General features: G+C 36.2%; 1 protein-coding gene across 1 annotated transcript in view; it reads left to right on the forward strand.

The window, feature by feature from the left end:
- MCU (mitochondrial calcium uniporter) overlaps positions 1-27,014 on the forward strand; it is a 205,921-nt gene that overhangs the window by 112,095 nt on the left and 66,812 nt on the right. The window lies entirely within an intron of this gene.

Below are 27,014 nucleotides of genomic sequence, written 5' to 3' on the forward strand. Positions count from 1 at the left end.
TCATGTTCCAGAATGTCTGGCTCTAGGTGAGTGATCACACCATCGTGATTATCTGGGTTGTGCAGATCTTTTTTGTACAGTTCTTCTGGATAACTATTAATGTGTGATAGAAATTTAAAATGCTTTAAAAATATAGGTGATGAGGGGTTCAAATTAATTAAATAATTTTCTAGATAATTAGTATTAACTGGCTCAGACAGTAAAGCGTCTGTCTGCAATGCTGGTGACCCGGGTTCGATCCCTGGGTCGGGAAGATCCCCTGGCGAAGGAAATGGCAACCCACTCCAGTATTCTTGCCTGGAATATCCCGTGGATGGAGAAGCCTGGTAGGCTATAGTCATGGGGTCACAAAGAGTCGGACATGACTGAGCGACTTTACTTACTTACTTTTAGTTTTTGTTGAAAGTATTTTCAAAAGATCTGTGTTGTCAATTTTATAGGTATATAATGTGTTAAGATGACTCTTCTTGAATGATTTAATGCCAGGTCACTAAAGGAAATGGCAACCCACTCCAGTGTTCTTGCCTGGAGAATCCCATGGATAGAGGAGCCTGGTGGGCTACAGTCCACAGGGTCGCAAAGAGTTGGACACGACTGAGCGACTACACTTACTTACTTACTTAACTTCAGTGACATTTTAATGTAAATTTATTTTTCATCTTCTAGGATTATGTTATAGAAGCTGTAGGATCAAAACAATTTCATGGAATTTTATAGTTAGGACCTTAAAACTCATCTCATCCAGTCCTCATGTCACAGATGGAGAAACTGAAGTTCAGAGAGAGGTGAGGGACTTGAGAGAGGTCATGGTCTTAGCACTGGAGCTAACATTAGAACTCTGGCCTTCTGACTTGTTCTTCCCACAGGCTCAACTTCCTTTTGAGAGTCTTGGGACGACTCTGACCCACCAATTTCTTAGAAGATTTTCTTTGGTAATTCTTTGTCAGTTTGTTTTCTTAAAAATGGCTACTTTACTCTAAAAGAAAATAGAAAACATACCTTGTTTCATGAGCACTCTAGGTAGTTAGTTCAAGGTAATCTTTAATTAAGCATGTTTTCCACATTCATACAAGGTTTCCTTAAGAATACATATGTGGCCTTTGAGGAAATGTTCAACTCAAAAATGGAAACTTCCACAGTTGAGGAGTCAGCCCGTTCTATCCTGAGGGCCATAAAGCATTTACTGAATCAAATGGTTCTAGAGTCAGGCTTTTAGTGTATCCTGAAGATTTTCCTTGCCTCCTTTGAGACAACCATCTGTCCTTGCATCAGTAACTTCAGCATTTTCAGTGAGTCTAACAGGCATACAGGATAAACAAGACAAAGGCATTTTGTTAACCCCATTTCCATTTAAAAATATTTTTGTGTTTAATTGGAATACAAATCAAGCTTGAGTTTTCTTTAAAAAGAAAGGTATAAAAGGTATATAGCTTTGAGTGAGTCAAAGCTAATAGCTCTGGTCAGGGCTTCTGAATGATGTCTTAAAAGTCCTTTAGTCAAACTGTCACGTACGTGTAAATGAGGCCTACAAATTTGTAGTTTCATCAGAAACTGAGTGAAAAAGGAAAATTATGATAAAGGCAAATACTTATTAATAACTACTCTACGCTGTTGGATAGTCACTGTTCTCAGAGTCTGCCCTGCTCCACTGTATTCAGTCTATATATATCTTCAAAATATTCGACCTTTGTTTTTAAAAGCAAACAGAACTTTGATTTCTTTGCATAATCTTTAAAGCTTTACTTTCTGTTTTGTGTTTTATGCCTCTATTTGAACATTAAAATAATATTTGTTTATATGTTTCTTCTAATTCTATAAATACCTATTAAAAGTGAGCTCGTAAATCTGTACAATCCTTTACAAAAACATCACCACTCAAACTTACTTTGAAATATTTATACCTCTCATGTAATTGCATTGAGTACCTTCTCAGTACAGCTTAATAAACATGGTTTCATCCCTGTAGATCCTTCAGTTGATGTACCAAAAGAATTATGCCTTATTTCACTTGTATTATTCATGACTCACTGTTTCTGTATTTTCTTATAATAATATCCTCTCCCCATTCTTCTTTGTGAGTTTTATTGTCAGAGAAGATAAACTCAAAATAGAACACTTTTCAGGAGCAAAATTAGGTGGGTTTTTCCATCTGGATAAACTGTTTTGTGTTATTGTGGAGGAGACTATAGCTCATAAAGTAGATGGTTTGTTATTTTTTTCCCCTCTTGTATGTTTGTTTTAGAAACCATTTCTTCACAGAATCAGCAGCAGTTCTAATTTTTCCTGTGTTTTTTTTTTATCCATTTGGCTCTCATTTTCCCCTTCTGCTTGCCTATTGTAATACTCAATGAGCCTAAGGAAACTGCAGAACTTTCATTTAATAATGCAGTAGTGGAAAGAATGAGCAAATATGAGCAAATACTTACCACAGAGAAACAAAAATCTAAACCCACGAATCAGAATTGTTCAATTTGTTCCTGAGTGGCATCTTCTACTATTCATTTATCTGTGCTTACTGGAAACTGTGAAGGGGGCTTGTGTTTAAAGACCTTTTTTTGGAGAATCTTCATATATATTCAATTCCTTTCCTCCTAAATTTTTATAATAAATAACTTCAAACTTCCATTTTGTATACTTAGTATTTTATTATGAAAATTTTGAACTTTAACGAAGGTTGAAAGAATAACTTTATGAATCCCATGTATACATTACCTAACGTCATCAGTTATAAGCCATATGGCCAATGTTTCATCTTTACTGTCACTTGTTCCCTTGCACACACACATGAATATTGGATTGTTTTATGCAAATCATCTATCATATCATTTTTTCAAAAAATATAGTTTTTTTAAATATAGTTCTCTGAGATGTAAGTATAGCCATGATACCATAATCACATCTAAAAATATCAACATATTTCCTTAATATCATCAATGTGAAAGTAGAAGTGTTAGTCACTCAGTTGTGTCTGACTCTTTGTGACCCCATGGACTGTAGCCTGCCAGACTCCTCTGTCCATGGGATTTTCCAGGCAAGAATACCGGAGTGGGTTGCCATTCCTTTTTCCAGGGGATCTTCCTATACAGCGATCAAAGCCAGGTCTCCCACATTGGAGGCAGATTCTTTACTGTCTGAGCCACCAGGTAAGCCCTTAATATCAAGTAACTAGTAAATATTCAAGAGTTCCTAATTGTCCCATACATGTTTTATTATGTTGGTTCATTTGAAGCAGAATCCAAACCAGGGCCATACATTATATTCTCTTTTAATCTGTAGGGTCCTATTCTCTCATCTTTTTTTTTTTTTTTAAGAAATGCAAATGAATATTTATTTAGAATGTGAAAAAAGCTGTTACTACTTACACATTTCTAAAGCCAACAAACACATATTCCAGGATAGTAACGAAAATTTTTATTAACTACCTGAAACACTTCTTTGGTACTTTTGTCACTGTGGTATTTTATTCTTACATTTTTTGTTTTCATACTCTTTGATCATTTCTTCATATAATAAAAGTTTTTTAAGGTAATTTTCTGTAGAAGGCAATAATTAATTCAGGCTTTTCTCTAGTATGGTTAATTAAAATTTGTTTTTTATTGTTGAAAGTTTGGGTGCAAAAAAAGAACAAATTGACAAACAGATGCACTCTTGTTAGTAGTACTACTACAAATAAGAGTACAGTTAATTCTGTTTTGTGCTGTTTTCAACAAAAATGATAAAAAGGTGTGGTGCATTATAATTGTATGCATGTGTTATCAAATATATTTCTGACAAATCAGAGTTTCATTTTGGCTAGGTGTGAATGAGAACTGAATCTTTCACTTAAATTTTCCCCCTTGTCAATTATTTGTTGAGATGAATCAGATCATTTGTGCTATAGAAATTCCCTATAAAATTTGCTAATCCTTGTGACATCTTTTAATATCTTTTAACATATTTTCCTCTCTTCTGTATTCCTACATATTGTTAATTAAGTGTAGAAGTTTAAGCAGATTCTAGTTCAATTTTTTTGGCAAGAATACATTACAAGTGATTCTGTATACTTCCTGTTGCATTACATCAGAGGGTACAATGTTTATTTATCTTTCCTTTTATTAAGATATAGTACCACAACCCCCAGTTTTCAGTTCAGTATTTTTAAGCAGTGTAAAAGCTTGGTGTTGAGACCTTGCTTTAAATAAATCAATTTGGAACTTTTAAACATCGCAAGACAGATTGTTTTTCTTTTGTAATTTTAGGTATGTAATGTTTTCTTTAAAAAAAGGATTCTGCTCAATTCTAATTCCCATAATAGACTTCCTTAAGTGAGAACTATAGGGTAAAAAAGCTACTTAATTAGATGAAGATTCTCTTAAGTTTTGTTTTGCTTCTTCTATCCACATATATTTATATATATAATAAATACTGAGACCCTGTAATGTGCCAGGCACTATAAAGGTGACATGGTTTCTGCTTCCATGGAGTTTACAGACTAATAAAGGAACAGATAGTAATCAAATAATCTCACAATTAAATTTAAATTATAATTTTTCAGTGCTTAGAATAGAGATATGAAGAACTCTAAGAGAATTTATTAAGGGGATTTGATCTAGTCTGGTTTTCAAGGAGGTAATGACTGAAGGAGATCTGCAGAAATGATCAGCTGAAGGAATACATTGAAATCTTTCTTTAAACAGACTAAACTGAGGTCTTTCTGTAAATGGACTGAATGAGGAAAGACCCTTTGCCCAAAGAGGAGAATGTAGAATTCAAGTAAGTGCAAAAGCAGTGTATGCTGACTTATAGAAGGTGAGAAGTCTGGTATGAAATCAAGCCAGAGATATAAGTCGGCAATACGTCATGAAGGGCTTTGCAGACAGCTATGTGGAGGTCTTGAGATCCTCAATTCATTCATATTTGCATATATTATTTGAATGAGCATGTCTATTATGTATTAGGTACATTTCTCTTATTGCCAGGAACATATAGTTGAACCAGTCATGAAGCTTGTGCTCCAGTAGTGGTGTAGGCAGAAGGGAAGGGGACAAAAACAAATCAGTAAGATCATATAGTGAGAAGCACCAAGAGTAAAATAAAGCCAACTCCTGTGTTCATGGTAACTATTGAGCTACTTTAAACTGAATAAAAAGAGAGGATCCATCTAAGTAGGGGATTTTAATGAAACCTGAATGACAGAAAGGAACCAACCCGTGAAAATCTGTGGAAGGAACATTCTAGGCAGAGAAAAGAAATTGTGTAAGGCCCTAAGAGCAGAACATGGTTGGCGAGTTCAGGGAACTGTAAGAAATCACTGGGCTGGGATCTATGGAATAAGGATGACAGAGGTACAAAATAAGATCAAAGAGGCATATAGCTCCTATATAGATGTAAAACCATATTACCAAACTAGTAAAATTCAAGTAGCCTTAGTTTTATGTGATAATGTTTTGCTAACATCAAATTAAATGGCCAACACAACCTGTGCGAGAGGGGAGTTTCAGGGAGAATGGATATCTGTATATGTAGAGCTGAATCCCTTTGCTGTTCACCAGAAACTGTCACAACATTATTGATTGGCTATATCCCAATGCAAAATAAAAAGTTAAAAAAAATTAAATGACCAACATAAAAGATGATTATGGTACTCATTTTCACTGCTTGGATTCTTTTGAGTCTGTCATATATACACTACTGTGTATGCTGTGATGTCTCAATTCTCCTACCATTTTTTCCTTCTTTTCGAAATTTTACAGGAGTTTTGTGTGATCTATTATGTTCTCACTTACCTGCATAGAACTTTTCACTAACACAGTGTAAAACACAAATGTGAAAGTGAATTTCATAGCATCATTCTAGTTTATCCAGTCTGTATAGCATAGCTCTAGTGAGTGACATTTCTTTGGTAATTCATGTGGTTTCTTAAGTATTTGAGAGACAATAGTTACTGTATTGCTTTTCACACATGGGAGCAGCATTTTCATACATTATTTGGATACCTAGGTAAGTTTAAAAACCTGACTTTAGCCATAAATAAATATCATTACAAGGTGATTCACCTTGGGGTCAGCGTGGGGTAGGGGAGAGACTCTGACAGAATTTAATAATTCCTCATTCACAACACAGTCAGCTGAAGTAAAACCTAAAAGAGAATCTTGGGGAAGGTATTACCTAATGTTAATACGTTAATAACTTTTCATTAGGCCACATGTGCTTTTACTGAAAAAAAATTTTTTTATATATACTCTTAAGGTGCTTCTCCTTGGAGCCAGTAACTGTTAAATGTAGCCTAAGTCAAGAAAACAAATAAAATTTGCTCAAATTAAATGAGTTTTTTTGTGGGTTTTTTTGGTCATTTTTGTATTAGAAAGGGAGGCTAGTCATCATGAAACAGTCAAAGCCCAAATTTTAACTAAATTCTAAATTGTTTATTGGAACAGTAAATCTAATGCCTTGATTTTTCTGCCTCCTTTTCCTTCTCCATATTTATACTATTTCTCCTCCCCATCTTTACCACCACCCACCCCCACCCCACACACAAACTTTCCTTAGAGAATTGACCTGATATTGGATTTTTTACATAAGTATTGACTGGCTGTCCTAAGGGATGGCCAACAGAAGAAAGGATACAGAGAGTCTTCTCCCTTTTCTCACCCAGGAACATGTATTAGTCATGAAATAACATATAAATACAATTCTGCTAATGTGTATTTATGTATTATTGGTAAGATAAACTAATGAAATAGAAGAAAACTTAAAAAGCAGTCATTGATTTCTCTCCAGATTCTGTTTACTTATTTAAACATCTAATTAGTTTTCCAAATAGAAACAGTCACTTAGATACAAACTAGTCAATGAGCAACATGAAATAGGAAATTTTGTAATACTTTTTAGACACTTATTTTATTTTACTTAATGATAAATGGTTTCTGTAAGAAATGCTTAGGAAGAGAATAACATTTAAAGAATAGATACATTTTACAACAACATATTATTATCACTAATGGATATTAGGTTTCTTTTGTCATTATATTTAGCAGTTGGCCAACCTTTTCTTCCACCTGTTATCGCTGAAACTCAGCCATATTCTCTTCTTTGATTCCTATGCAGAGCTCATTACCAGCCAAGTAAGACAGGATTCAAGTAATTGTTTGCCCTGAAATTAGATAAGTCTACTGTAGAAATTTTTTGTGAAATAGGAACAGTCATGGACATCTGAACTAATAACTTCAAAGGCTTATAGAATACCAAGAAAATATTTTACAGTTTGACACAAGAAGAAAGTTTCCCCCCAAATTTGTTAATTTTTCAGGTATATTTTTCATGTTCATGGGATAGACAACTGTTAGATAAAGGAAATAATAAGAATCTAATAACACACATTTTTAAGGTAATTTTTTTAGAAGGAAGTATCCTTCTAGTACTTTGAAGAAGAGTTGGGATCCATTTATTTTGTGGAAAGCATTGAAAATTATAGAAAGTTTTGACTTTATCCTTTGAGCAAAGAGAAGTGAAAGAAAGTGTATTGAAGAAGTGATGATACTAATATCATCCAATCTTTATTTAGGGGGGAGTGACTAGTACACTCTGATGAATATATTAGAAGAATAGGTTCTATTGCAGGAGTAGTTAACAACAGCAAAAAATAATTTTAGTGTTTTTGAGTGTCAGTGCTTTTATACATTAGGCCTTTGCTACTTACATCTGGATTTATAGATGCAGAAACTAAGGTTTTAGGTGGTTAAAAACAAAAACAAAACTTCAACGTCACAAAGCTAGTAAATTGAGGAGCTGAGATTCAAATTCATTTCTGACTTCAGGGCCTGTGTACTTAACCTCTGAATTATATACCTGTGTTGGTTTAAAAAAAAAAAACCTAAAAAGGAGTAAAAAGTGTGGTGGTAGACTTGATGATACATGGAATTGACTGGGAGTAGAGAGTGCAGATTCTAAGATGACTGTGAGGTTTTAAGCCTGAGAGAATAACTGGAAGATTGGAGTTAATTAATCAAAATAGGAAACACTGGAGTGGAACAAATTTGGGAACATACAGTTTAAGAAACTGTAGGTATATTTGACAGAGATATCTAGCAGTTGGAAATTTGGATCTGAACAATACAGAAAGGACTCATTATTATTTTCACTGTGATAATAACTTGGAAGTTCTAAAAACAAAGGTTGAGCTCCTCATGCGTAATGAAGTGTGACAAGGCAAAGGCAAAGAACAGGCCTTAATGAGTATTTGGGGGACAGCTGAAAGAGCAATAGTCAATGAAGGAGATAGAAATAATCGAAGGCACAGTAGGGCAAGAATTAAATTCAGAAATTCTTAAAATTCAAAGAAAAGAATTTCAAGAGGGACAAGGTAGTCCACAGTGTCAAATGTTTCCAAAAGGTATTAATATATGAGAACTGAGAAAAAGGCAATGGAAAATTTGACAGTGAAAAAACTAGTTTGGGTAGAAAGTATTAATAGAATCAGTGAAGGTAAGAGTTTGTGGGGTGGGTGAATGGATGCAGTTCAGAAGAAGACATGTTTTAGTTTTGGGGAAAGAGCCAAAACTGAAGCAGTAAAGAGATTAACCTTGAAAAGGAATACAGATGCTTCTTCTCTGGCTGTAGAATAAAGGAAAACTAACACAACATTGTAATTCAACTATACAATAGATAGATAGATAGGGGAGGGAGGAAAGAGGGGTGGGAAGGAGATAGAGAGAAAGGAAGGAAGGAAGAAAAAATAAATTGAGAAGCTTTTCTGTGGTAACAAGAGAAATCTTGGAAATGAATTTCATAAGATCTTGACCTTGGTAAAGTCACTGAGAGGTATAGGAAGCAATCCTGAAAAGCTCTGTAGGGAAAAAGTCTGAGTATCTACTAGAAATATGTGAAAATATTTATTTACTGAGCAAACTTCATCCATCTGAAGTTGGATAATGTGAATTCATATCAGTGTCAATTAAGACAGTTGTATTACCTTTTAAAATAGTCCTTGCCTCCTCCAATGATAGGAATTGATGAAGTGGATTTATCAGTAGCAGGGGTTGACAAAGGTGGATCTAGGAGGTCAAGGAACCTGAGACACTAGAGAACATAATTAAAACAAGGCTTATCCTAAGAAGGGAAAAAAGCAAGGAGGATAGGCCTGAATATGCCAAGGGAGAATATTGAAAAAGACTCTGTAACTTCTTTTGGTTACACTCACTCATTAAGAGATCTCAAAGCTGTTCAGCACATGCTTTTAGTAACAGATTTAGTGTACACTCTACTGGTCTCCTTCGTGAAGTCACACTTTGAATGAACCAAGATAGTTTAAACTCACATCTTTTACTGCCAGTTTACTTAAATGAAAATGTGTAATTTATAATGCTGCCTTTCAGTTTTGTGGTGGTGGTGGTTTCTAGAAAAAGATAATTGATGTTAAAGGAAGCTCCCATTGTAGCATCAGTGAGCCAAAATAACATTTGTTAATATCTTGTTGATGTGTTCATGTATGTTTTTTGTTGAACTGAATTGGCATTGTTACGAGATAAGCATTTTCTTGTGCCTTTGTAGTTATGTAGGAGATAGTGACGGACAGGGAACCCTGGCATTCTGCAATCCATGGGGTTGCAAAGAGTTAGACACGACTGAGCGACTGACCAACAACAAAAAACTATTCACTAGAGTCCATCCCTGAAGTTCCTTTTCCCCTTCACAACCTGTATTAACCCTTTGGGTAATAACCAATAGATTTGATCTTCTGTCAATCTATTAAATAAGATTTATACCATAAGATAAGTGGAACTTATTTTTACAATTGGATTTTCTTTTCCTGACTAGGCAGCCACCCAATTCTGGATTGCTTTTCTTTCAACTAATGCATTTCAGAGCAGGAGGAAAGTTATCTTTCAAATTCAGTTTAGTTTGATAGAAAAGGCATACTGTTAATAAAAATGCATAAGTTGTCTTTGAGCTTATCATTTAATGATTTCCTTTTATCTGTATTCAGAGACTGAGTAATGAGACTGTTTAAATATTTGAAAAATAAATTCCACATTAACCAACTTGTCTTGGAAGACAAATGATAATTTCTCAAGATAGCATGATTTTTTGGGGGAAAGAATGTTACCAACAGACCTTACTTGCTTTTTCAGTCTAATTTTGGTACCTATAGAATTCTAAAAGATGTCTTTTCCTTCATTACAGATATAGCCTGAGACATTCTTCTGTGTCTTCCTACATTCAGGAGAAAAACAAATTTCACTCAACCGAGCCAGTGTTCCTTATCATTTATGTTCTAGATAACACTTGAAGGCAATGTGTGCTGCTGCTGCTGCTGCTGCTAAGTTGCTTCAGTCATGGCCGACTCTGTGCGACCCCATAGACGGCAGCCCACCAGGCTCCCCCGTCCCTGGGATTCTCCAGGCAAGAGCGCTGGAGTGGGTTGCCTTTTCCTTCTCCAATGCATGAAAGTGAAAAGTGAAAGGGAAGTCGCTCAGTCGTGTCGGACTCTTAGCGACCCCATGGACTGCAGCCCACCAGGCTCCTGCGTCCATGGGATTTTCCAGGCAAGAGTACTGGAGTGGGGTGCCATTGCCTTCTCCGTGAAGGCAGTGTGTGTGTGTGTGTGTGTGTGTGTGTGTGTGTGTGTAAGGAAATTATATTATCTCTTCACTTTAGATATGTATAGTGATTTTTTAATATGGAAAGTATAATATTTTTAATTTGTACTTTCAGGATTTCTTATACTTCATTATCAATGTGAGGTGGGGACAGTGGGCAGAGCAAGAGACAAAAGAAAGAAAAGGAACCTCTGATCCAGTGACCAGAGAGAATAGAATTCTATAAAGAGATTTAAAGGTTAATACAGGTTGTGAAGGGGGAAAGGAATTTTGAGAACAGACTCTAATGAATAGTATTTTTTGTTGTTGGTCAGTTGCTCGGTCATGTCTGACTCTTTGCAACCCCATGGGCTGCAGCATGCCAGGCTTCCCTGTCCTTCACCATCTCCTAGAGCTTGCTCAAACTCATGTCCGTTGAGTCGATGATGCCATCCAACCATATCGTCCTCTGTCATCCCCTTCTCCTCCTGCCTTCAATCTTTCCCAGCATCAGGGCCTTTTCCAGTGAGTTGGCTCTTCTCATCAGGTGGCCAAAGTATAGGAGCTTCAGCATCAGTCCTTCCAATGAATATTCAGGATTGATTTCCTTTAGGATTGACTGGTTTGATCTCTTTGCAGTCCAAGGGACTCTCAAGAATTTTCTGCAACACCACAGTTCAAAAGAATTGATTCTTCCATGCTCAGCCTTCTTTAATTGCTCAACTTTCACATCCATACTTGACTACTGGAAAAACCATAGCTTTGACTATATGGACCTTTGTTGGCAAAGTATGTCTCTGCTTTTTAATACGCTGTCTAGGTTTGTTATAGTTTTTCTTCTAAGGAGCAAACATCTTTTCATTTTATGGCCTCAGTCACCATCTGCAGTGATTTTGGAGCCCAAGAAAATAAAGTCTGTCACTGTTTCCATTGTTTCCCCATCTATTTGCCATGAAGTGATGGGACTGGATGCCATGATCTTCGTTTTTTGAATGTTGAGTTTTATGCCAGCTTTTTCACTCTCCTCTTTCACCTTCATCAAGAGGCTCTGTAGTTCCTCTTCACTTTCTTCCATAAAGGTGATGTCATCTACATTTCTGAGGTTATTGATATTTCTCCCAGCAGTCTTGATTCCAGCGTGTCTTTCATCCAGCCTGGCATTTCTCATGATATACTCTGCATATAAGTTAAATAAGCAGGATGACAGTATACACCCTTGATGTACTCCTGTCCCAATTTTGAACTGGTCTGTTATTCCATGTCTGATTCTAATTGTTGCTTCTTGACCTGCACACAGGTTTCTCAGGAGGCAGGTCAGGTGGTCTGGTATTCCCATCTCTTTAAGAATTTTCCATAGTTTGTTGTGATCCACACAGTCAAAGGCTTTAGCGTAGTTAATGAAGCAGAAGCAGATGTTTTTCTGGAATTCTCGTGCTTTTTCTGTGATCCAGCAGATGTTGGCAGTTTGATGTTAGTGTTTATTATTGAGGATATGCTCTAAAATAGCATTTGAGGTGAAGGACTGTTTTCTGACAATACCTAACATAAACATATTGTTGCACTATGAAGGAAATTTTTGCAAAGCAATATAAAGAGGAAGTAAGCTTTCTTCCCATTACTGCTTTAAATAATGTTTTATCGAATACTTAGGTTTTATGTTGTCTGTTTATTAGTGTCCTGTTGGAGATTGGTGCAGCGGGACATCCAGCCTTTGAATAAACATAAGATCTACACCTTGCAATTTAGTCATCTCTGTGGCTTGAAGATTAAAAATGTGTTTTAACACATCTTATTCCTGGGTCACTTTCATCAGTGTCATTTCTAAGCTGTACTAAACATTAAATAGTGCTGCCAGCACTTGGAACACAGCCTAGTTGTTAGTCCAGTAGCCCAGCCCAGTGTTCTGGATTTTCATATGTTGAGGATGACTCATGTCATCCAAACAGATTCCCACAAGGAAACCAAAATGAGACAAGCTTTTAGTAAGATGAATAGAACCCATTGGAACACAAATTCAAATGATATAGCCAGCCATAGACCTCTAGTGAGAGCTGCTGACCAGCCAGTTTGGAAATTAGCACGTAGACACAGAGGATCTTTTTATGAGCAGTGGCATCAGCCAGCAATGTACTATAAGACCCGGAGCTGTAAACCGCTCTGAAGACTGCAGAAACCGAAACCTTTAATTATAGAAGGTGATAAAAAATCGGGCAAATTTGGGAAAGAATATAAGAGGGTTTTGTTAATGTAAATACCTTTTGATATCTGCACTATGGATAGCATATTTTTGTGATTTTTTTTTCTGATTGTAAAATAATATGTGATTACTGTAAATAATTTGGAAACTATACGGATATAATCACCTAACATCTGTTTGGCACATGTCTTTCTAGTCAATACATAGATATTTTTAAAACATAACTCAGTTTCATACTGCACAATGTGTTTTATAACTAACAGCATATTTTAATACCTACTCCTAACAAATTTTAAGCATTAAAAATCACTTTAACCTTCTAAAATTGGAGGAGATATTTGAACCAGAGTGGCAGATGATTGAAAAGTAAAAGCATTTGCATACATATATATCAGCAAATGAGAGCTGAATCAAATAAGAATACAAGGGATCAGTGATGGTCAGGTGCAGCTGCTGATACTAATCCTAAACCTAGTTGTAAGCATCCTATGGATGCTTTTAGTACAGACAGCATTCTGCAACTACTTTTTATCCAAGTGATACAACTGATTTGGCACAGTTGCTTGAACAGATCTCCAAACAAATGTTGTTCCTGGCACAGGCTTCTTCTAAGCAGTTCTTTCACACTGCTGATGTTGGATTTTTATCTTCCATTCCCCTATGCATTAAAACCTATCAAACCCGTAATTTATTGCTTTAGAAGTTTAGCTCATCTTAAAGTATAATGTGTGAGGAGGAGACTTCAGTTAAAGGTAGCAGAGTGAAGAAAGTTTTACTCTTCCCTTTTCCTTTGAAACTCACTAAAAATAAGAAGACAGGAAAATAGAAAAGAAGGAAAATGAGGCATAAGGCTAAGCCCCAAAATACAGACAGTGAAACAATTTGCTAAATACTGTAAAATCTAGACCACATGCAGGAGGATGCTGAACCCTTCCTGGGAATCCTAACCAATATAGGATTTCTCTAAAAGTAAGCGTTATAGTACTTTAAAGGTCTGACCAGTGACCCCTTTTTGGAGTTGTGACGTGTTGTTGTTCATAGCCTCAAAGAAATTGTTGATGTGACTTGTTACGGAAAATACAGTAACAATTTTTATAAAACCTCACCAACACAAGTGTTAAGAGAAAATAGGACAATAAAAGGAGATGAACTATCCATGGGTGAACTTTGGGAAAGAAGTCTAAGAGAAAAGGAAAAGCATTAGAATTACGAAAATCATATTAGAAATTTTAAGAGACAGTAAATGTAATCAAAGACATGGCTGAAAGGCTTGAAGAAATTTAATAACATTAAATAAGAAAATATAAGATATAAAAATTATAGGTGATATAGGAAAATAAAAGAGATCTAATATCTATATGGGATCAACACATTTTTTCTGTAAAGGGACAGACAGTAAATATTTTAGTCCTTTGTGGTCGGTCAGTACAGTTTCTGTTACAGCCATTCTGCCCTGTGTCTTACAGTGCAAAAGAATATGCTGCCTATGGGTTTGTTCCAGGAAAAAGTTATGTTCAAAAACAAGTGGTGGGGCTGTATCTTGCCTGTTCTGTTTGTCAACCTCTAAATAAAAACAACAAATGACTGAAAAAATATTTAAAGGTATAATAGAAAAAAATTCTTCCTGAAATAATCAAAACCTTGAATGAAAATGAGTACCCTTTGGCCTGGAAATAAATAATATAGATGAACTGATATCAAGGCATGTCTTGGTCAAATTATTGAACTTGAAGAATAAAGACAGAATTCTATAGACATCTAGATAGTGAGGTGGGGGCCAGACCTTGGACTTGCTTTAGCTTTTTCCTCAATAAGAAACAATGTCAGAAAACAACAGGGGAATGTCTGCCATGTCCTGAGGTTTACCTCATACAAGCCAAATACTTTAAGCATGAGTATAACACATAAATGTACTTGAGCATGGAAAAGCTCAACAAACATATACCCATGAGAGCTTTTTAAATCAAATTATATCATAATAAAATATACCTAATTAAAAGGTGAATCAGTATAAAGAATTCAGGAATAAATCATGAAAAAATTAGTGTAATAATGAGAAATTAATTTCATTACAGAACTTATATACCTCAGTAGAAGTTACACTTTTAGAATAGATTATAAATTTATAAAATTTGATATTATAAAAATAACAATGAGGTGGGCAAGGGGCATAACAGGAAGTATAAATGTGCTCCTTTCTTCATCTTTCATAGCATCAGTTCCGTTCAGTCGTTCAGTCATGTCCAACTCTTTGCGACCCCATGGACTGCAGCACGCCAGGCCTCCCTGTCCATCACCAACTCCCGGGGTTTACTCAAACTCACGTCCATTGAGTTGGTGATGCCATCCAACCGTCTCATCCTCTGTTGTCCCTTTCTCCTTCTGTCTTCAATCTTTCCCAGCATCAGGGTCTTTTCAGATGAGTCAGTTCTTCAGATCAGGTGGCCAAAGTACTGGAGTTTCAGCTTCAGCATTAGTCCTTCTAATGAATAGTCGGGACTGATTTTCATAGCATGGAATCAATAAATACTCCTTAAAGTTGAACATAGCTAAAAATTTGCTCTGGGCTCTTAATATTTTTCATAATTTTTTTCTTAATTCTAGAGGGATCTTTTAGGAATGTCATATGTTGCAGCACTCATTAGCAATTCTTCAGCTTTACATGAGATCCTTTTTCTTCAGGTAATTCAATGAAAACTGTCAACTATTCTAAAAATAATATATAAGAATGTGTTGGAAGGGGCAAAAAATAAGAATTTATTTGGTTGTATAATAGTTTCTAATAGTCATTTAAATAAAAGGAAATTTTCTGTCACTTCCTACATTTTAGTAACTGAAATGTATTCCAGTTGGTATGTGGTTCCAAGTAGCTAATACAGGCTGTAATTATCCTAAACTGAGGCATGACCTGGTGAAGTTATTGAGCTTCATTATAAAATGTCTTCTGAGAAATCAGCCAAATAAGCAAATCCATGAGGAGTTGGTGGCATAATGTCATAATTTAAATAGTTGAATTTAATAATTTGATTAACAAAAGTGTTATACAGCAATTTTATTGCCAATCTTTTTTTCCTACTTCTTTTCATTGCTGTGAATTTATAATTTACTTGTTGGAGTTGGTTTTTATCATACTGCTCCCCTGGCATACACTCTAAAATCAGTTTAATTCAGAAGGATTCAGAAAATAGTTTGTGGATAGTTCTCTCCTTACAACTTCTGTTAAATCTGTTGCCTTGTATATACAGATTCCAAATAAAGTAATTATGTAAGTAAGCTTTTACTTTTGAGGGTAGACTCTCCTCAGATATGTTTGTTTCTTACCCTTCTACCTAGCACTATTTGCATAATACAGTAATAGAACCCTTTCGTTCTGTCTCATCACATATCCTTTCTCTGTGGAGTGCCAGTATTATTTGGTTATTGACTATACCACCTTCTTAAAAGTAGCCTGAGATACGCTGGCTTGCTAATAATTTATAAGGAAACCTAATATTATTTTGAATAAGTACTTGAATCTGTTCTTTAGGTACTGTTTGCAGTGGCTACTGGCCTCAGAATTATTATTGTCTTTAACATAAAAGTTACTAAGTGGTTATTATAAATTAATATTAAGAGAAGTACATGATACTTTTGTTTTTAAAGGGCTTACAGTTTATTTGGGAAAAGTAATATAAATGCCAGTAAAAGCTGTAAGTATATTGCTTTGTATTAGTAAAGCGATAGAGGGAGAGTAGTAGAGACCTCAGTGGACTTGACCCAGAGGGCTCTGAAATTTTATCCCAAAGGAAATTAACATTTCTTGAGGGCGTGCATGTACTAAGTACTTAAAAAATTCAATCAGGTACTAACTCTAATCACTAAAATGTGGATCATATTTTGACTTGTCAGAATTTTGTAAAATGGAAAATAGCTGTGTGAAAGTAGACAAAATCAGGAGTGCTCAGTTTCCCTTTTGGGAAGGAATTAGATGATAGGGCACTAATAGAGTAGAAAGTGTAAAAGACTTACACAGCTTATAATTGAGTAACTGTTCTGGCTATATTACAAGACTGAAAAAATGTGATTTTGAAAATAAAGTTCCACTCAGTAATCTAGGTCATTGTCGTCTTCCGTGACTTTTCTGATTTTCTGAAAATCTGATAATTTGATTTTTTTTCAAATGTAGAATGATTAATGGGACAGGTGGACTAAGTGTAAGTAAACCATGATTGTCTTACTGTGGTAATAATAATACAGTGTTTTGCTAACTTTTTACAGTTGAAAGTGTTAGTCACTCAGTCGTGTCTGACTTGTGAGTCGGACTCCTTGCTGCTTACTCTGTGAAAATAAAACAGAATGTAGTGTTCTGAGAAGCTACCTAAGTTTTCCTTTGGCCTTTTTGACTTCTGTGATAATTTCTACTTTTAGCACCTTAAACTCCTTTTTATTGTTCAGTCACTAAGTTATGTTTGACTCTTTGCAACCCCGTGAACCTGCAGTAGTACACCAGGCTCCCGTGTGCTTCATTATCTCCTGGAGTTTGCTCAATCTCATGTCCATTGAGTCAGTGAAATCATCCAACCATCTCAACCTCTGTCACCCGCTTCTCCTCCTGCCCTCAGTCTTTCCCAGCATCGGGGTCTTTTCCAATGAGTCAGCTCTTCACATCAGGTGGCCAAAGTATTGGAGCTTCAACTTCAGCACCAGTCCTTCCAGTAAGTATTCAGGATTGACTGAGTTGATCTCCTTGCTGTCCAAGGGACTCTGAAGAGTCCTCTCCAACACCACAGTTCAAAAGCATCAGTTCTTCGCACTCACCCTTCTTTATGGTCCAACTCTCACATCCGTACAGTATGACTACTGGAAAAAGCATAACTTTGACTAGACGGACCTTTGTCCAGCAGACTGATGTCTCTGCTTTTTAATATGTTGTCTAGGTTGGTCATAGCTTTTCTTCCAAGAAGCAAGTATCTTTTAATTTCATGGCTGCAGTCATCATCTGCAGTGATTTTGGAGCCCAAGAAAATAAAGTCTGTCACTGTTTCCATTGTTTCCCCATCTATTTGCAGTGAAGTGATGGGACTGGATGCCATGATCTTAGTGTTTTGAATGTTGAGTTTTAAGCCAGGTTTTTCACTCTCCTCTTTCACACTCATCAAGAGACTCTTTGTTTCTCTTCACTTTCTGCCATTAGAGTGGTATCATCTGCATTTCTGAGGTTATTGATATTTCTCCCAGCAATCTTGATTCCAGCTTGTGCTTCATCCAGCCCAGCATTTCTCATGATGTACTCTGTGTATAAGTTAAATAAGCAGGGTGACAGTATACAGCTTTGAAGTATCCGTTTCCCAATTTTCAACCAGTCTCTTATTCCATGTCTAGTTCTGACTGTTGCTTCTTCTTGTCCTGCTGAACTCCTTTAACACATCCTAATTATAGAACAGACTAGCTTCTATTTATTGCAATTGTTACTGAAGATCAATTATTGAATTATTTAGTAGTGTTGAATCAGAAGAGGAAGAATGTAATATTGTGGCCATTCTCAAAGAACTTGTGTTGTTAGAGTATGTAAAGACAGCATTGACTCAGAGCAGTGTTTTAATGATGCTGTTCAATGACGTTAAACATACTGACTGGCATTGAGTATTCTTACACACTGGAAATAAAAGTAACTCAATTCTAAATGCTCTTTCTCCTTCTTTTATAAGAACAGTAATTCAGTATATAAACAGCTGCCAGTTTTGACTGTTATATCTCTAAAATACTTTTCTGCTGGGCAGGATAGGAAAAGATTTGAGATATTTCTTTGGATGACATTTGAAAATTTGGTGGGGGGACCTTATGAAGATTGATATCTGGATCCTAAACGGCATTTCTGAAAATCAACAGCAGAGAGGGATTTAGGTCAATTTTTATTATTTTGACAAATTGGAGTGAATCATGATAGGCCTTATAACTTGCATAGTTCAACTGAAAAGCTGCTTTGAAGAAATAGTTTTCAGTGTAAGTCTGACATTTTGGTGAGAAGGGAGAATGGTAATTGAGAAAGAAAGGAGGGGAGAAAAGCTTTTCTTTGAGGCATACAAACACTTCTATGTATATTTGAAACCTCTGATATCTGTTTGCATATTTATTTAACTAAAGCTAGGCTTTGGGGATTGACATTGCATTTCATATAGAAGTGCTAAAGGAGATAATAGTGAGACCCGTCCATTGGAGTGTGGTGGGAACAGGAGTAAACCTGAATCACTGCCAGTCTGTCACTATTAGGCCTTTAGATATTGTTTTTGATTAACAAAAGTGCCCACCATGACTGTGGCAGCTCCTATTTGAATTTTATGGTAAAGGAATTTATTACCTTCCCTCTCTTCTGCTTACATTGGGTTTGCGATGCTGATGCTCTTAGTGTGTCCTAAAATTAAGAATGCTTTTTTAGGCAAGGATTCTAGGGAAAAACTAAGACACGTGCACATGTGTGCACAGACAGAGTGTTAAGACAAGTTGTTAGTCCTTTAATCAGTTGTTGCTACTCCTGTTTCCCACTGTTTGCTTCACCCCAACATGCTAAATACTCATCAAGAAGTTTAGATATCAGCACATTAAGTAAAATATCAAGATAATTATAAAAAGCAGTCAGAAAGGAAAGCTTTTTCATTCAGGGAGCTTAGAATATTCTAAGTTTTTTATTTAGTACTCGCAGTACTAAATAAATATTTAAATATTTATTTATTTATTTAAATATTATATTATATTTTATATTAATTTAAATAAATATTTAAATAAATATTAAACATTAAATATATTTAATATAATATTATTATAATTAATTATTATTAATTAAAATAATAAATATATTTGATATAAATATTAAATATTTATTCAAACAAATATTTAAATAAAATAAATATTTTATTTAGTACTTGCAGTTCCCTAGTCTGTAGTAGTCTATCATCCTTAGCACTTTTGACTTTTAGTAAATGCTTTCCTTTTTTGTAGAAAAATTTCAAATCTACAGAAAAGTTGAAAGAATAGTACTAGTGGACATTCAGATTTCCTTTATATAGATTCACTGATTATTAACATTTTGCCAAAGTACGCTTTTCCCCCCAAGGAACATTTTGAGAGATCACTGACACTTTATCCATAAAAAGTGCAGCATATGTCTTCCAAGAATAAGAACATTTTTATATATAACCATAATATATTTATTACTCAAGAAATTTAACACTGATCCAGTGCTAATAACTAATACACAGCGCACTGAAACATATCACCAGTTCAGTTCAGTTCAGTCGCTCAGTCGTGTCCAACTCTTTGCAACCCCATGAATCGCAGCATGCCAGGCCTCCCTGTCCATCACCAACTCCCGGAGTTGACTCAAACTCATGTCCATCAAGTCGGTGATGCCATCCAGCCATCTCATTCTCTGTCTCCCCTTCTCCCCCTGCCCCCAATCCCTCCCAGCATCAGGGTCTTTTCCAGTGAGTCAACACTTCACATGAGGTGGCCAAAGTATTGGAGTTACAGCTTCAACATCAGTCCTTCCAGTGAACACCTGGAACTGATCTCCTTTAGGATGGACTGGTTGGATCTCCTTGCAGTCCAAGGGACTCTCAAGAGTTTTCTCCAACACCATAGTTCAAAAGCATCAATTTTTCGGTGCTCAGCTTTCCTCACAGTCCGACTCTCACATCCATACATGACCACTGGAAAAACCATAGCCTTGATCAGACGGACCTTTGTTGGCAAAGTAACGTCTCTGCTTTTTAATATGCTGTCTAGGTTGGTCATAACTTTCCTTCTAAGGAGTAAGCGTCTTTTAATATCATGGCTGCAGTCACCGTCTGCAGTGATTTTGGAGCCCCAAAAAATAAAGTCTGACACTGTTTCCACTGTTTCCCCATCTATTTGCCATGAAGTGATGGGACCAGATGCCATGATCTTAGTTTTCTGAATGTTGAGCTTTAAGCCAACTTTTTCACTCTCCTCTTTCACACTCATCAAGAGGCTCTTTAGTTCTTTTTTGCTTTCTGCCATAAGGGTGGTGTCATCTGCATATCTGAGGTTATTGGTATTTCTCCCGGCAATCGTGATTCCAGCTTGTGCTTCCTCCAGCCCAGCGTTTCTCATGATGTACTCTGTATATAAGTTAAATAAGCAGGGGGACAATATACAGCCTTGACGTACTCCTTTTCCTATTTGGAACCAGTGTGTTGTTCCATGTCCAGTTCTAACTGTTGCTTCCTGACCTGCATACAGGTTTCTCAAGAGGCAGGTCAAGTGGTGTGGTATGCCCATCTCTTTCAGAATTTTCCACAGTTTATTGTGATCCACACAGTCAAAGGCTTTGGCATAGTCAATAAAGCAGAAATAGATGTTTTTCTGGAACTCTCTTGCTTTTTCGATGATCCAGCGGATATTGGCAATTTGATCTCTGGTTCCTCTGCCTTTTCTAAAAGCAGCTTGAACATCTGGAAGTTCATGGTTCACGTATTGCTGAAGCCTGGCTTGGAGAATTTTGAGCACTACTTTACTAGTGTGTGAGATGAGTGTAATTGTGCAGTGGTTTGAGCATTCTTTGGGATTGACTTTCTTAGGGATTGAAATGAAAACTGACCTTTTCCAGTCCTGTGGCCACTGCTGAGTTTTCCAAATTTGCTGGCATATTGAATGCAGCATTTTCACAGCATCATCTTTCAGAATTTGAAATAGCTCAACTGGAATTCCATCACCTCTACTAGCTTTGTTCGTAGTGATGCTTTCTAAGGCCCACCTGACTTCACATTCCAGGATGTCTGACTCTAGGTGAGTGATCACACCATTGTGATTATCTGGGTTGTAAAGATCTTTTTTGTACCGTCCTTCTGTGTATCCTTGCCACCTCTTCTTAATATCTTCTGCTTCTGTTAGGTCCATACCATTTCTGTCCTTTATCGAACCCATCTTTGCGTGAAATGTTCCCTTGGTATCTCTAATTTTCTTGAGGAGATCTCCAGTCTTTCCCATTCTGTTGTTTTCCTCTATTTCTTTGCATTGATCTCTGAGGAAGGCTTTCTTATCTCTCCTGGCTGTTCTTTGGAACTCTGCATTCAAATGGGAATATCTTTCCTTTTCTCCTTTGCTTTTCGCTTCTCTTCTTTTCACAGCTCTTTGTAAGGCCTTCTCAGACAACCGTTTTGCCTTTTTGCATTTCTTTTCCATGGGGATGGTCTTGATCCCTGTCTCTTGTACAATGTCACAGACCTCCATCCATCGTTCATCAGGCTCTCTGTCTATCAGATCTAGTCCCTTAAATCTATTTCTCACTTCCACTGTATAGTCATAAGGGATTTGATTTAGGTCATACCTGAATGGTCTAGTGGTTTTCCCTACTTTCTTCAGTTTAAGTCTGAATTTGGCAATAAGGAGTTCATGATCTGAGCCACAGTCTGCTCCCAGTCTTGTTTTTGCTGACTGTATAGAGCTTCTCCATCTTTGGCTGCAAAGAATATAATCAGTCTGATTTCTGTGTCGACCATCTGGTGATGTCCATGTGTAGAGTCTTCTCTTGTCTTGTTGGAAGAGGGTGTTTGCTGTGACCAGTGCGTTCTCTTGGTAAAACTCTATTAGCCTTTGCCCTGCTTCATTCCGTACTCCAAGACCAAATTTGCCTGTTATTCCAGGTGTTTCTTGACTTCCTACTTTTACATTCCAGTCCCCTATAATGAAAAGGACATCTTTTTTGGGTGTTCTAAAATGTCTTATAGGTCTTCATAGACCCGTTCAACATCAGCTTCTTCAGCATTACTGGTTGGGGCATAGGCTTGGATTACTGTGATATTGAATGGTTTGCCTTGGAAACAAACAGAGAGCATTCTGTCGTTTTTGAGATTGCATCCAAGTACTGCATTTTGGACTCTTTCGTTGACCATGATGGCTACTCCATTTCTTCTAAGGGATTCCTGCCCACAGTAGTAGATATAATGGTCATCTGAGTTAAATTCACCCATTCCAGTCCATTTTAGTTCGCTGATTCCTAGAGTGTCGACATTCACTCTTACCATTTCCTGTTTGACCACTTCCAATTTGCCTTGATTCATGGACCTAACATTCCAGGTTCCTATGCAATATTGCTCTTTACAGCATCGGACCTTGCTTCTATCACCAGTCACATCCACAACTGGGTGTGTCTTTGCTTTGGCTCCATCCCTTCATTCTTTCTGGAGTTATTTCTCCACTAATCTCCAGTAGCATATTGGGCACCTACCGACCTGGGGAGTTCCTCTTTCAGTATCCTATCATTTTACCTTTTCCTACTGTTCATGGGGTTCTCAAGGCAAGAATTCTGAAGTGGTTTGCCATTCCCTTCTCCAGTGGACCACATTCTGTCAGACCTCTCCACCATGACGCGTCCGTCTTGGGTGGCCCCACACGGCATGGCTTAGTTTCACTGAGTTAGACAAAGCAGTGGTCCTGTGATTAGATTGGCTAGTTTTCTGTGATTACGGTTTTAGTGTGTCTGCCCTCTGATGCCCTCTCGCAACACCTACCGTCTTACTTGGGTTTCTCTTACCATATCATAGTTAGATGGTATTGTTGACTCAAGAAAAAAATTTTTTCTACCCACTTCAAAGATAAATACATTTTTCCCTCTTGAAGATAAGTTTAAAGGGAAAGTGTGTGCCATTTATTCTATGAAGTTGAGTGGTGTATATATATATGTTACAGTGCAGGAAGTAGTAATGTGCTTGAGGTGGGTATCTTTCATCAGTGAAAATCTGTTGAAAGACATGTCTATTTACCTTATTTGTGCTTCAAAGGATATTTCATCTGTGTATGTGTGTAATGTGTATTTATATACCTCATGTTTTTGTTGTAATGCTTGCTAACATTTGTAAAGGATTTTATCAGTAAGAAATAAGACATTGTGTGCCATGTATCATAAGAACTGTTAGATTTGATTCTTAATAACTTTTCTCATCCTCCTCTTAGACAAACTATACTCATAAACTGGTCAGCTTCATTGTTGGGAGGAAATAGATATTTTTGGTATTTTAGTGTTACTTTTGACTTCATGTTTATATTAGATGGAGGGCAAACATTTAGGTGGTTTTCACAATTACCCGTGCTTTGCTTTGATAGGCATAACAGGGGATTATTTGATATTTCACTGGCAAGTGGTCAAGTAGATATCTCTTTTTGGACTTCTTATTCATCCATTTGGCTAGGGTTTTTTAAATAGGATAATAATATGAAGTTTCACAGTGTTTCAGTCAATAGTTATTCCCTACTTCATCCTGTTAGTATTCTGTTTTTTTATTTTGTTTTCTTTTTTCTTCCCCAAATGGTGACACTGATGCTAGGTTCCACACAGTCATCTGCTTTCAACTCAGTATTGAGACCAAGACTTCAACTTTGTACATCAAATTCTGTTCCTTGATTCAGTGCCCATTCTGCCAACTGAAATTGATTTTTGCTTTATCTTTAAAGTGTTGTCCCATTTTTAACTTTCTAATTTCCTTGTGATCATTGCTCCTGTCTAGGAGAAATGATAGGTTTCTATATTGCAGGAAACAGACTAGAAAGCAAACAATGATCTGTGATACAAGTCAAAGAATGAAGGTTTATAAGGGCTTAAAATATTTTTTAAATCAAAACATTTAGTCCCCAAAGCCTACAATGCAGTGAAATACAAGATAGATATTTCCTAATGAAATGTTCCCTTCATGTAAAGTATAGTGAAGTAATCAGCTAATTTTAAACTTTATCTAATGTCTAAGAGTTACCAGTTGTATGTGATAAACTTTTTGAAAAATGTATATTCATTCTAGAAAACTGGTTTAACTATCAATTAGTCATGTAGCTCCAGAGAGGAAAACAACCCAGTCCAGCCTTTGAGTCCAGCCTTAATAAGATTAATATGCATGCCTGGGTTCTTTTTTGTTGTTGTTGTTAAATTAAAAAAATTTATTTTTTAGTTTATTTATTTTTAGTTAAAGGATAATTACTTTACAATATTGTGTTGGTTTCTGCCGTACATCAACATGAATCAGCCATAGGTATACATATGTCCCCTCCCTCTTGAACCTCCCTCCTACATCCCACCCGTCCCACCCCTTTAGGTTGCTACAGAGCTCTGGTTTGAGTTCCCTGAGTCCTGTGGTAAATTCTCATTGACTGTCTATTTTACATATGGGAGTATATATGTTTCCATGTTATTCTCTCCATTTATCTCACCCTGTCCTTCCTCCCCCAGCCCCGTGTCCATAAGTCTGTTCTCTATGTCTGCATCTCCATTGCTGCTCTCTAAGTAGGTTCATCAGTACCATCTTTCTAGATTTCATGTGTATGTGTTACTGTATGATATTTATTTTTCTCTTTCTGACTTAACTTCACTCTGTAATAGGCTCTAGGTTCATCCACCTCATTAGCACTGACTCAAATGCGTCCCTTTTTATGGCTGAGTAATATTCCACTGTATACATGTATTACAGCTTCTTTATCCATTCATCACTCGATGATCATCTAGGTTGCTTCCGTGTCCAAGCTGTTGTAAATAGTGCTGCAGTGAACATTAGGGTACATGTGTCTTTTTCAATTTTGGTTTCCTCGGGGTATATGCCTAGTAGTGGGATTGCTGGGTCATATGGTAGTTTTATTCCTAGTTTTTTAAGGAATCTCCATACTATCTTCCAAAGTGGCTATCAGTTCAGTTCAGTTCAGTTGCTCAGTCTTGTCTGACTCTTTGTGACCCCATGGACTGCAGCACCCCAGGCTTGGCTCGACTTACATTTCCACCAACTGTGTGAGAGGGTTCCCTTGACTCCACACCCTCTTCAGCATTTATTGTTTGTAGATTTTTTAAATGATAGCCATTCTGACTGGTGTAAGGTGATATCTCACAGTAGTTTTGATTTGTATTTCTCTGATAATGAACAGTGTTGAGTATCATTTCATGTGTTTATTAGCCATCTGTATGTCTTCTTTGGAGAAATATCTGTTTAGTTCTTTTGCTCACTTTTTCGTTGGATTATTTGTTTTTCTGATATTGAGTTGTATGAGCTGCTTGTATATTTTGGAAATTAATTGTTTGTAGGTTGTTTCGTTTGCTATTATTTTCTACCATTCTGAGGGTTGTTTTTTCACCTTGTTTATAGTTTCCTTTCATGCCTGGGTTCTGAACATGAAATCTGTCTTTTTATCAAAAGGAAACAAACATGCTTTTCTGCTTGACTTTAACTCCACAGTGTTTATGGAAGTAGTTTATTCTGCTTGGAAAGTTCCTCACAACAGTTTCTTGAATCAACATGTTTCTTTGCAGGAGTAGAAGCATTTTCTTTGCTTCTTTCCAGTCAAACAAGAAACAAAGTTAAGCCCTTTAATTGTCACCAGAAATTGTCAGCTTTAACTCAGTGATATTAAAAGCCTCTGGCAACACCATATCCAACCAACTGTAGATACTTGGCCATTTTCAAATGCACATTGAACAGTTTCCAAAATTGACTATAAACTAGACCATAAAACAAGTTTTGGAAGACTCAACATTGTTTAATTATCTCTTCTCCCTTAATTGATCTATATATCCAATATAAACCTGAGGAAAATTCTGTGTGGGAATTAATAAACTGATTTTTAAATGTATAAGGAAATGCAAAGGGCTAAAAATAAGATGACCATGAAGAAAAAAAACGGAAGGATTTACAATACCAGATGCTAAGATTTAATAAAGCTATAGTAATTAAGATAGTGTAGAATGGTACAAGGACAAATAAATAGACAAATGGAACAAAGTGGAAAATACAGAGATATACCCACACACCTGATTTATGACAAATCCTCCCTCTCAGATAAGTTGAGAGAGGATGGTGTTTTCAATACATGCTGGGTCAATTTGATGTCATATATAAAAAATAAGTTTAATCTTGGCTTCACCTCACAGCAGATATAAAAAGCTTCTACTTAAAATATAGATGTAAATATAAAAGTAAAATAATAAAGCTTACTAAAGAGCACGTAGAATGTCTTTATGATCTTGGAATAAGAAAAAACTCCTGTATAGGATACAGAAAGTACTAATTATAAAGGAAACGATCACTAATTGGATTAACATTAAAAATTTTTGTTCATCAATATACCATTAAGAGAGAAGCAGCAAACTACAGAGTGAGAAAAGATATTAACAGTACATGTGTCTGACAAAGGGGTCATACCCGAACTATATTAAGAAATTTAATAATCAATAAGAAAAAAAAGCTACCCAACAAGAAAACTAAAGGAGAAACTTTGAATGGATACTCATAAGA

Source organism: Dama dama, chromosome 15 (assembly GCF_033118175.1).
Source record: "Dama dama isolate Ldn47 chromosome 15, ASM3311817v1, whole genome shotgun sequence".
NCBI lineage: Eukaryota > Metazoa > Chordata > Mammalia > Artiodactyla > Cervidae > Dama > Dama dama.